We start from the raw sequence: 12,926 nt of genomic DNA, 5'->3' as shown, positions 1-12,926 counted from the left end.
GGCAGCTGGTTTTGCTGTGCACAGGAAGAAGAAAGAAATCTTCTCGTTGTACTGAGCATATGTGAATAATTTCCCTATATCCTCAGGGTGAGAGAAAGCAAGAGGTTATACTCCAGATATTTCCTGAAGAATTTGGCCTTTAGCTCTGACCAAATCTTTCCCCAGATATAGCACTACGTTTAGGGATATACAGGATAATACATAGTTCAGATTCATTTCTGCTTAACTAGTTTGATGTAGACTTCCCTGAAAACCTCCCTCTTCTTACTCCTCTCCATAACTTTACAGCAGTCTGCCCCTCATTATACATATCCCTAAAGAAATGTTTAGTCTTAGGAAAAATACTTGACATTTTTTCCAGGGTAACAGAGAAAGCTATACGGAAACTTCACAATACGAAGTGGGCAAAAAATCTGTGAACGTCAATTGACTTGTGAAAGAAAATGCCTTAGATTAGTGGGGCCTGAGCTACTGGAGGAGGTAGCGGAATAGGAACCAGAAGCCGTTTAAGCTGTTGTCCTGAGAACACCAGCCCAATGAAGATGAACCTAGAAACAATGTTCATTACATGATTTTTTTTTTAAATCAGAAATGAGGGTGTATATGAATCTAAACACTTGGTTTGTATAGGACGATAAAAACACAGAACTGCTCTGGAATCGATTAAGCTAGAATTCACACCTTTTTTTGTATCAGGTAGTATACCACTGAGCGCCAACAGAGGCAGATGGAGCATGGTTTCTGCTCAAAAATACACAATCTGTTCAAAACTTTTTATAGTATAAAAAAAGGCTCTGTCTCACTCTTAAAACTAATTTAAAGCACCTTTCAAAATGCAAAGAAGCGGGAAGACAACACAAAGGATACTAATTAGTAAAGAAATCAGGACAAATTGAACATAAGGAGAAGAAATGGAAAGAGACAGCCAATGGTGAATTTTAGTACACCAAGTTCATCCTATAAATCCCCGCCATAAAATTGCAAGAAGTGGGCCACAAATCTGACTATGACTATTCCAACAGTCAAAACAAAGTGGGAAATAACGGTCAGCTTTGTCGTTCACAAATGCACACACAGTAAAAAGCATTATTCCGAAGAACACGAGTTGGCAAATGCAGGCTCATCAGCAGGCTTATCTGTGGCCCTGTAAGGGTGTTCTCGAATGTCTGTTCTCCTGTCAGGAGAGAAACAGGGGGGTAAGTGCATTTCCCAAAGCTCTATGTGCATCACCTGCGCTCAGGTGGTCCCGAGAGAATAATCTCTTATTTGGTGTTGGGGGGGGCACTCAATCTCAGAGAAATGGCTGAGAGAAACTGCACCAAATCCATATTATTATGGTGATGACATAAACTCCAAAGCTTGAGGAAATGATTATTCAGTAATCAATACTTCTCCTGAATAGTGTGCCTAGTAATTTTTGGTCACGTAATATTTTTTTTTTCTGAATGAATAAACAACTGCTCCATATTATTTTCTTCTGCTGCTACACTGCTGTGGCCATTATCAAAAGGGGCAACAAAATTAAATAAAAGAAAAATTAAGAATTAAAAGAGAAAGTTAAATAATCAAAAGGATACATGTTTTGAACAAAATAAAATATGAAAAGAAAGGTAAATAATAAGGTAGTGGACAAAGAAGTAGTTGAATAAATATAACAATGGAGAATAAATATAACAAGAGAAAGTTATAAAGAGTAAAAATAGTATAAATTTTCCATACAGAAGATTTAAAGTAAAGGTACAAAACAAAAGAAGTAAATAATCAAGAAATTCACAAGCTTTGATATTTAAAAAAATAAAATAGTATAAAAAATATATAACATTCTTCATGGTAATGAATTGAAAAACTTTTTTAAAATGCTGAACTACAGAGCAAGACTTGCTCTTAGTAAATATGGGAAAAATAGGCAATGCAAAAAGGAAGAGCAGGTGACAGGAGTCCCAGGAATATGCTGACTCAGGGTAAAGAGTCCCAAAGCAGACAGGTCAGAAACTCTCTTCCTTTTGTCAGAGTTAGTTGCCTGAGGGGGCTTGTAGACCAAATGGTCCTTCAGAAGTAGGCAGTTGTTCAACCAAAGGGAGAAGAAATTGCTTTTACTACCTCAGTCACTACCAAATTATAACTTATCATTCTTCAATGAGCCCTGGCTATCAGTGAATTGTAATTTTTGCATTTGGGAAAAAATTAAGGAAATGGGACAATTAATACTTTTCATCTTGAGATGTTCCCTCAGTACAAATCATCTTTCCCTTTTTTTTCATTTGCTCATATCATGTCTTTACAACTCTAATGTTCTTGGGTTGTGGACACACTTACTGATTGCTTAATTGATTTTTTTAAGAAACACATCGGGCAATAATTGGATTTCGATCTGAACCCATGTGACTATCAGAAGGAATTTTTCATCCTTTTTACTTTTCTTAAATTTAATGAGAAGAGATGGATTAGACTGGATTTTGAATCCCGAATGTTAAAATTGTATGAAAAGCCTCAGAAAATTAACAGATTTAGGACATATAAAAGTAAATACTCCTATTAGGTAGCAAATTTAGGAAACGCATCAATCCATGCTTTTGCATTAAAATATTATATATATTAAGAAAAATTTTGAGACATTTCATGAGTAGTAGATGTGATGGTACCAGATATTGTTTTACTTCTTAATTCCAACAAATAATTCTGCATGGATTAAATCTATTGTGATACAATTACATGATAATGACATTCGCATGCATATAAATTATTTGCATGTATGTAAAATGAAGGACAGATAAATAAGTTTATATAAAATTTGTGTTGGTGTTAGAGTGTGAAGACAAGCTAGGAATTTTGAGAGCTTTTCTTCAGGTACTGTGTAGCTAGAGTGTTTATCTTTGTTAACCACCATACCTCTAACTAATAAGTTTACTGAATGATCTATGTATATGTTCTTGCCCTTGTTCAAACAAACAGGCTAGAGCTTGTGGTAACACGATGACCTTACAAGTACAAAATACACACTCCTCAGGCATATTGAGACGTTAACTGTGATAAGCAGAGAGCTCAGCCTTGTGTAATCTGTCAACAAACTAATAAATTACTTTGGTCAAGGGAGAAGGAACTTCCTCCCCTTGACCATCTGCACAGGGGAATAGGTTAGTAATTAGGATTCCAACAAAACTGAAGGTTTTGACAAGATAAGCAACAGTTTAATACTTAAAGTTAAGGTCTAATCCTTTTAGGAACTGATTAACACACACTTAACTTTTTTTGGCATTCTATCTGTAAATATTACGAGATTACTAAGAAATATGATCAAGCAACAGGAATGTCCATTTAGAGCCCTACCCTGAATTCAATATAAAGTCCTGTTTCCACTGACGTCAAAAGGAGTGCTCTTTCTCTAACGGAACCACACTCGGGTGCTTTCTTGATTATTAAATAAAACCCAAATTTACTTAACTCTCTTGCAAAGGATTAGTTATTTAAGCCCTTTAGCATATATTTTGGCCATAAAATTGGAGTCAGGAGACCTGGATTCCTATCTTAGTTCTTATACTTAAGAGCTATTTGACTTTAGGTAGTACCTCTTTCATCAAGAACACCCAAAATACTTTACCACAGCAACTTGTTGGACAAGCTGACCAAAAAGGAAGGCAAACAGCCTATGATTTGGTTGGGAATGAAACAGAATGTCCTGTTCACCTGCTCTCTTTGAAATTTTACCTAAAATTCACCATTAGGCTTCTTCTAAAAATCAACATTGAAGTTTGGACCACAAGCTGATAGAAGTAGGTTGTGAAAATTCTAGAGATACGATTCTTTATCATGTGATATGCCACAGTGCTGTGTTCTTGGTTTACCTTTATGCACCTTATCCAATGTTCCAAATGATTCACCAAACTATAGAGACTTCCTAAGGAAGACCAGAATTATTACTGACTATATTCCAGGGCCTATTATAACAAATGCTGTAATATATATATACAAACTGAATGTCTTTTGGAGAATTTTTTAAAACAGCTTAGATTTACTGATGAGACTTTAACATGAGACTCATCAGTTGTTAGGATAACCAATATTGCTAGGTAATGGGAAGACTGAGCTTTGCACAGAATTATTTTTTATAAACAAACACAGCTTTAATTTTATGATTTGGAACATATCTTTTTTTCAAAAAAGAAATTATTAATCAAGAAAATAAAAATTATAGTTTCCATGAATTATGAGATAGATAAATCAAAGTCATAAAGGCTATAATGAAGTACGATTACACATACAGATGTCCAACTATGATTGAGCTGTTTTACAAAGTGCACCAGTCCCATTCCATGAGTTTTCCTTTGAGCACAAAAGAGACAGTGGGTATTCAGAAGAATGAAGGAAAGGCTTTGGGTAAAAATATATGAAGACATCATTCATTGTTGAAAATTATACATCTAGGACAAAGAAGACTTCAGAAAGAATAATGGTTATCATCTAATTTAGATAAACAATTTCTATTTTTATGAAAGTATTCACCTTTTGTTAAAAATTACCAAGAAGGTCAAATTCAGTTCAGTGTGCCTGTTACATTTTAAGGCCAGCCATATTTTAAAGTATTTCTCTGAATGTTAACTTTTCTTCCCTCATTTTTTGTATCTTTAAGATTTGCCTTTCTTTTAGAAACTCTCTGCCAAATGTGTTAGAAATATGAGCGTAAATTATAAGACATTCTATCTGTGTTTAGACATCTGCTCTTTTTCTGGTTTCCCTGGGAATTGGAATTACAGTATGTCAGATTCTCCTTCTTGTCACCACAAGCTTATTCTCATTTTTGTCCATGACAGAGAGAGCCGAACATGACCCCAGAAGAAACCACATCAACAACCTTAGCCCACCTTCCGTACTCCTTGTCTTCTACTTGGGGGTAGAAATTAAAGCTTCGCCCTAGCTTCTATTTGTTGTCTTCAGAATAACTGCTAGATTCTCACACTGTTCTCTTATGTCTCACTCTGTCCATGAGTCTTCAGATGCCCTTCACTGCAGGGATATACTGGATTCCAAAGGTGCGCCTACCAGTTGTTCTCTTCTTACTCTCACTGGAGAAGCAGCAGGACAGAAATTCAGCGTAGGTCCCTATACAACCTAACACTAGCATTGCTCTAGAAATGGAGTACTGAGTACCAGCCAATGACAGAAATGATCTTCCTTGTCCTTGGGCTAGAGCATTGTGTTGTAACTAGTACTGTTGCCTACATCATGAGTGAATATGCCATTTGCTACATTCCTAAGCAACCTCTTCATTTAGGCCAGGTTTTCAGCAGATGTAATACCCCAAATCTGTAATTATTCTGTTCTATATTCTCTAATCTGAATTTATCATCTATGTTATTTAATCTACTCCACGTTACATTAGGCATTGTGCTACACTTCTTATATATAATTTTGATTTTATTAATCTCCATTCACAGATGAGGAAGCTGAAAATCAATGGAGGTAAGTAACTTTTCTAAATTCTCAAACTAGTAGTGAATAGAATTTGATTGAAAGCCATTTCTATCCTGCTTGAAATTCAGTTCTCTCTCAATATTCAGAATGCTGTATAATAACTCAACATACAGTAATGAATACTGTAGTTGAAGTTCCAAAATGTAAAGGAAAGAAAGAGTGACTAAATTTTTTTTCCTTAAACGAAGTTTAGCTAAGTGCTATCTAAGGGTCAAATTCTCCCTTATGGCCTGGAAATATAATATTGAGCAAGGAGAAAAGCCCATGCTTCCCTGGAAGGACATATTTCTGTCAGCTCTTCTCAGGTATTTCTCCGTGTTTCTCAAAGTCTGCCTTGTCACTGAAGCACTCCAGAGACTAAAGCTCCTTTTTGCAGGGCCCTATGGGCCCTTCATTGGCATCTGTGCTTCTACCCATCTCTTCTACCCAGCAACAAACTTTGGGTCTATCTTTCTAGGTTTATATTAGAGAAATAAGTCCGTAAAGCCCAGAATTTGTCACTTATAATTGTCCCGCTAGCTGTCCTTTGTTCCATTCTTTTTTTTTTCCTTTGCTCTATTCCAAGGAAGATCTAGGGTCAAACATGTCTGCATTTTGAGAAATTTTTTTCCCTCAAAATCCAACTATAGAGTGTCAGTTGTCATCTCCTAAAAGCATTTTAAAGTCAGGTAAAATCTTGACTTGACAAAATCCCTGATACCTTTTCAAATATTCTTATTTAAAATCCTAATATCCATTCCTAACCCCTAGTGCTGAACGTACATAATAAATTTTCAAGACTCCCCAAACATCCTCAGGTTTCCAAATAGTAACTAAATTTTTTTAAGAGTGACCCAGGTATATGGTTATACACAAAAGTTTCTGATTGGTTTGTAATTCTGTTATTGAATCTTTTATTAATTTATTATCCTCCTCAGTCCTGGACCATTTTTGTTCTAGGGGCTCTAAACAAATTAAATCAATACAGTTTCTGTATCCAATCTCAAGAGAACTTCCTCCCACTAAAAGTTTGAGATCTGGGCCCGAGTTGCAGGCAATCTGCATCCCTTTTTAGTCTTTCATTGTTTATTTTAAATCTCAGAATGTCAACTCATAAAATAATGAGGCATAATTATATGTTACAAACCTTAGTTGTAGAATATTGACTTAGGAAAATACTGCTTGATTTACATATATCATGCAGTACTACCAAAGATATATTTTATTTAGCTTATGAAACATCAACAATATTGAAAAAAGCTAAGATACATGCTTCTACATAGCCTTGTAATTAATTTTCCTTTTAACATCTGAGGTCAAATTCCAAGCTTTTGTATATTTTTCCCTCTTGAGTAGAGATTTAAATCACTGTTTGACTTTATTTGCTCTTCATCATTAGATATTCTCCTTAACAAAGGCACCTTGCCTCACAAGCATACAGATATCATCATTTAACCTGTAACATAAATTGATATCTGGGACATGTCAACTGAAAATCGTAGTTATTTCCGAAAGTTGCAGGTGCTATGAAATGCAGCCAACTGGGATTCATCTTCCAAATGACACTGAGCGTGACAAAACCTTGCAAGAATTACTTCCAAAAATGTTTAAAAATTAGAATTTGACAAAAAATATATTTACCAAGTACAACTGAAGTTTAAATATCGTGACCTTATTTTTAACCCTAAACAACATAAAATTTTCAAAACCATTTGTGCTCATCTATATTGTTCCTGATAATTATCTTGGCAGGAAGAGAATTTGGAATGAAAATATTTGAAATCTGGAATTAATCAGGCAGCTTACCCATCTAAATTCTGACCATCTAGATAAAGATTTTCAAGCGAAGTTATTCATATTAACTGGTCAAATTCCAACTAGCTCAAGTTATCAAATAAGATACTATCTTCTTTTTAGCCTTACACAAAACATTAAGTATAAATATTTTATCTCAATTCCAATATTGCCTACACGTGTACCAAATGTCTAAATCAGGATAAATGTTAATAAAACTGTGGAATGTTCAAAACCCCAGTATGCTCTGTTCTTTGCCAATCATAAGAAATTGCTACACTCTTTATAATTTACTCTATGTCTGAAACACAAACATTTATACATAGTTTCTTTACCAAATAGGGCTTGCCTGTAAAGATTATATATTGGGGTAACTTTATTTGGAAAAAATATGATGATAAGAGCCTGTTCTATTTTAGTACTTCCTGATCTATCCTTGATTTTTATTCAGCCATGAGAAGTTTACATAAAAGACAGGAAGAAGCAATAAAGCTTTAAAATTATAAGCTACAGAGTAATCTAAGTCTAAATTTAAAGATTAATAATATAACTGTGATCATAAATTCAGCCATTTTAACTTAAAATCTTTTAGGACCAAATACAAGCATAGGATATTGAATTTATTTTATACAGTGTAACTCCCATTTTCTTTATCTAAATTTCCAAATATTTCAGGAATTTATACCAACAAATTTGAAACCATAGGTGATGACCAATCAGGTTGCAATGAGGAGACAGAAGTCAAACTAATCATTTTATTTCTTTTGCTTTTTTAAACTTTTTATTTAGAAATAATTTTAAACTTGCAAAAAGTTGCAAACAGTACCAAAGAGTTCCCGAAAATCCTTTACCAGCTTTTCCAAATGTTAACAAATTACATAACTATAGTATAATTATAAAAATTTAGGAATTAATGTTGATACAATACTATTAACTAATCTAGACACTTTACTCAAACTTACCAATTGTCCCACTATTTTTTGTTGTTGTTGTTCTGATATCCAATCCAGGAACTGTGGTTGCATTTAATTTACATTTCTCCTTGAGTCTGAGTCATTCATTTTTTGGCAAGAGTAACACAAATTAGTTGCACCCTTCTCAGTGCATCATATCAAGTACATGATGACTACATCTCATATTAGTGATATTAACTTTGATAACTTTGTTAAGGTGGTGTGTGCCAAGTTTTTGCCCCATAATATTATTATTTTCCACTTTTAATAAGCAAGTTATGGGGAGATAGTTTGAAATTTTGCAAATATCCTATTTCTCATAATACTTTCCCCAAATAATTTTAGCATACATTGATGATACTTGACTAGAACAGTTACTACAGTGTGTCTGCAAAATTATGATTTTTCTATTTCTATGATTCTTTATATATTCAAATTGTACTATAAGGAAAAGTTGTCTCTTTTATCTTAAAATATAGCTATTCATCTATCTGTCTATCATTTATTTATCTATCTACCTATCTATTATCTATCTACCCATCTACCTTACTTATTGTTTGTTTATTATGTTAGTGCAAACTCATGGATACTTACTATAAAACATTACTATCATTATTATTCTGTGGCTAAAAATGTCCCATATGTGGGCATTGGTAGCTTTTTGGAGTTGGCTTCTGAGTTCTTTTGACATGGCACTTTTTTTTTTTAACAGCTTCTTCTTCTCTGCAATCATATGATTGATGTTCCAAATTCATCTTATACTTTCTCTGACTCAGACCTAGGAGCATCATTTCCTTTTGTGGGAAATGATATTATAAATGAATTTCTGAGCACTAGATTTGTTCATTGTTATTTGGTTGTAATTCCTTTTAGTATATGCTGCACTAGGAAAGAAATATATGTATGCACACATATTCACATACATCTGTATCGACATCTAACTGTGCATATTTAAAATTTTTAAAGATTTATTTATTTGAGAGAGAGAGTGGAAGAGAGAGAGAGAGAGAGACAGAGGGAGAAGCAGACTCCCCACTGAGCAGGGAGCCCGACGAGGGGCTTGATCCCAGGACCCTGAGATCATGACCTGAGCAGAAGGCCAACACTTAGCCAACTGGGCCACCCAGGCACTCTTTTAAAATTTTTAGATTTTTCTTTTGACACTCTCCAACAGGGAAAGCAGGGGGGCAGCCTTGTCACTACTGGGTTAGAAGTCTAGCTCTCCAATAGGTCTTCATTGACACCTGAGCTGATGAGGGGCCCGTAGTTACTTTGGTGTATATGTGACAATTCTAGTTCCCAAATAGGTCTCCACTGATACTTCTTAGGCTTTGTGGAGAAGAAGCTCCTCATTACTGCTTTTTCAGTGGCTTCCACTGACACCATAGAGGGTGTAGCCTCTTTACTTCTGGGGGTGGTGAAAGTCCTGACTGACCACTAGGCCTCCTCTGACAATACCCCAGCAGGTAGAGGGAAGGTTGCTTGTTACTACCAGATGGGAGCAGAAGTCCACCCTTCAGGAGTATTTTAGAGTTTATCTTATATAAATGTGTACATTTCTTATTTTGTTTGTCCTAAAATTTTAATCTTATTTCTTGTTGATGTAAATGGAGTTTTCCTTACCACTGTGCCATCAAACTGGTTATGATTTATGTGTATGGAGGCCATTGATTTGTATATGTTAGTTTTATGTCCTGCTACCTTATTGAAAATTTTGGGCATTCTTCCCCTGTTTTTTATTTAGTGGAAATGTCTGTGTGGATTACCCATTAAATAAGAAAGTGACTTTAGAACTAAAGCATATGTATTATATCATGTTAAGAAAGTCTCTAGAAACTCCTATTTTCTTGAATCTTTTTTTGTAAATCAGGAAAAAGTGTTGAATTTCTTGAAGACTTTTAGCATCTAAGAATTTTTATATACCTTATTATTATGTGAGATATTAATGGAAATACTAATATTGAACCAATCTTGAATTTCTGGAACATATTCAACCTTGTCATGGTATATGATTTTCTTAATGTGACTTTGAATTCTGTTTGCTAATATTGTACTTAGTATTTTGCATCAATATTAATAAGTAATATTGGTCTGCAGCATTCCTTGCTTGTAGTATCTTTGTCAGATTTAGTTATCAATAATATATTTGCTATATAAAAATAATTAGAAAGTGTTCAGTCATTCTCACATGTCTAGAACAGTTTATAGAGCATTCAGCTGGCCAGATTTTAGTCAGGTAGCCTAGAGTCATTGAAGTAACAATAACCAGGTTGATGTAAATCCCAGTAGAGAAACTGGGACCAGCAGAATCTTATAGAATCCTGACAAACCAGAATCAACAGTGTTCCAGGAAGAGAGAAATTTCAAGCTTATCTGACTGAAACACTGAGGAAAACACTATATGAGCACTTGTTTGAATTAAGGCCTCTGAATGATGCAGATTCACAATAACATGGCAGTTTATATCTTCTTGGATTACTGTACATTTATACCAACCAATTTGCATTAAAGAACAGAATCTGATTAGATAAGACTCTGAAAAAAGTAAAAAAACAGCTTTTTCTTTTCTGTTTTATACAAAGTTAGGGCCACATCCTCTGTACATACTATGGGTAACAACAGGAACTCTGTTCCTGTATTCAATTAGAATTACTGGACATAATTCCAAAGATACAAAACAAAGATAATAACCAAACAAGCCTTCATTCTCACATGTCTGGTGACTTCATGGATCATATTTAGCACACTGACAGTGGGGTTTACTAACTTCCCAGAACATTGGTTTCATCATGCATAAAATGGGAAAACTAACAACCTGTATTAAATATGATATATGAGATAATTTGGGTGAAAGTAGTTAATACTTAGCTGAGAGCAGATGTTCACTATGTTGTTGTAGATTCTTAGTTTTAGAGGTTCTACTTGAATCAAAAATAATTAAAAAGTCAAATAACTTGAGAAGAATATTTATAACATATCTCAAAGATATTTAATATGTTTATTATATGACACATTGATATATATTAATTTAAAATTTTGGAAGACTACATAAAGAAGTTATGACCCCAGACTCCCTCTAGGTTAGGTACAAACATTTGTCTCCTTTCATTTCTGTCAGAGGAGAAGGCATTTACTTTCATAAGAAGATTGAAAGAGAGGGGATATGGAGTCAGTCCCCACTTATAGCAGTAGGTGGAAGGGGGTAGTGATTAAAAATGGAAAATCTCTATATTAATATATAGTCTCCAGCCCCTTTCCCCTTCGGGATCTCTGAGTGCTTATAAGTCAAGATTTTATCTTCCCTCATCTAAGCCTCAAGTAGGAAATTAGAGGGAGTTCTTTGGAGGAATCTGGCCCAAGACAAATGACACAGATACCAGTATATGTGGATTTTACAATCAAAAAGCCATATCCACATTTGCTCGTTCTACTATGTAAACATGTAGACTCTGTTGAAATGCTTTGTCCCACTCCAAACAAGTCTCCAATTAACATTTTAGCATCTCATTCTTTTTTTTTTAGATTTTATTTATTTATATGACAGAAAGAGACATAGCGAGAGAGGGAACACAAGCAGAGGGAGTGGGAGAGGGAGAAGCAGGCTTCCCGCCGAGCAGGGAGCCCCATCCCAGGACCCTGGGATCATGATCTTCAGCTGAAGGCAGACGCTTAACAACTGAGCCACCCAGGTGCCCCTTAGCATCTCATTCTTAGAAGTGAATGGATGCACAGGAATTAATAGGCATGAAAGTACATGAAAGGCAGATACCAATGCTAATAAACGGGGGTGGGGGGTAGTGGGAATTAGAGGAAATAGAAGCAATTCTGGGAGTAAAAGAAAGTTGCAAACAAGCAAACAAAAACTGTTATTAACATTCTTAGGAAAGGGGTGTCTGGGTGGCTCAGTAAGCATCTGCCTTCAGCTCAGGTCATGTTCCCAGATCCTGGGATCGAGCCCCACATCTGGCTCCCTGCTCAATGGGGAGCCTGCTTCTCCCTCTCCCTGCTCATGATCTTTGTCGTGATCTCTGTGTCTCTCTCTCAAATAAATAAATAAATAAAATCTTTAAAAAAAAATTCTTGGGGCACCAAAAAAAATTCTTAGGTGGCTCAGTTGGTTGGGTGTCTGCCTTCAGCTCAGGTCATGATCCCAGAGTCCTGGAATTGAGTCCCGTATCAGACTCCTTGCCCAGTGGGGAGCCTCCTTCTCCCTTCCCCTCTGCCTACGGTTCTGCCTTCTTGTGCTCTCTGTCTCTCTCGGTCAAATAAATAAATAAATAAAATCTTTAAAAAAAAACATTCTTAAGAAAATGAACATTTGAGTTGCATGAAAAAATAATATACAATAGAAAATCAAAGAACAAGGAAAAATAAAAAAAACTAGAATAGCTAAAAGATTTCAAAGGATTATATCAGAAACTAGGTAATATGATTAAAAAATGTAAAATAGGAGATAAAATATAAGAAAATTAGAAGCTCAGCACAAGATATCCAAAACTGAACTATTAGGAAATTCAGACATAAGAAACTGAAAAAAAAAAAAAAAAATAGGGAATTGTCAAAGAACTTATCAAGGGAAGCTTGCGAAACTGAGAGTATCCTTTTACAAATTTAAGGGGTCCACTAAATGCTCAGAATAGTTACCTCAAGGCAAATGATCATGAAATTATAGACCCTCAAGGGAAAAGAACAGATCCCAAAGTCTCCCCAAAAGGGAATAAAACAGGGGTG

This window comes from Eumetopias jubatus, unplaced genomic scaffold, assembly GCF_037043125.1.
Source record: "Eumetopias jubatus isolate StellerSeaLion01/CBP00866 unplaced genomic scaffold, mEumJub1_p1.0 scaffold_3, whole genome shotgun sequence".
Lineage (NCBI taxonomy): Eukaryota > Metazoa > Chordata > Mammalia > Carnivora > Otariidae > Eumetopias > Eumetopias jubatus.
This window is presented reverse-complemented; position numbering follows the sequence as displayed.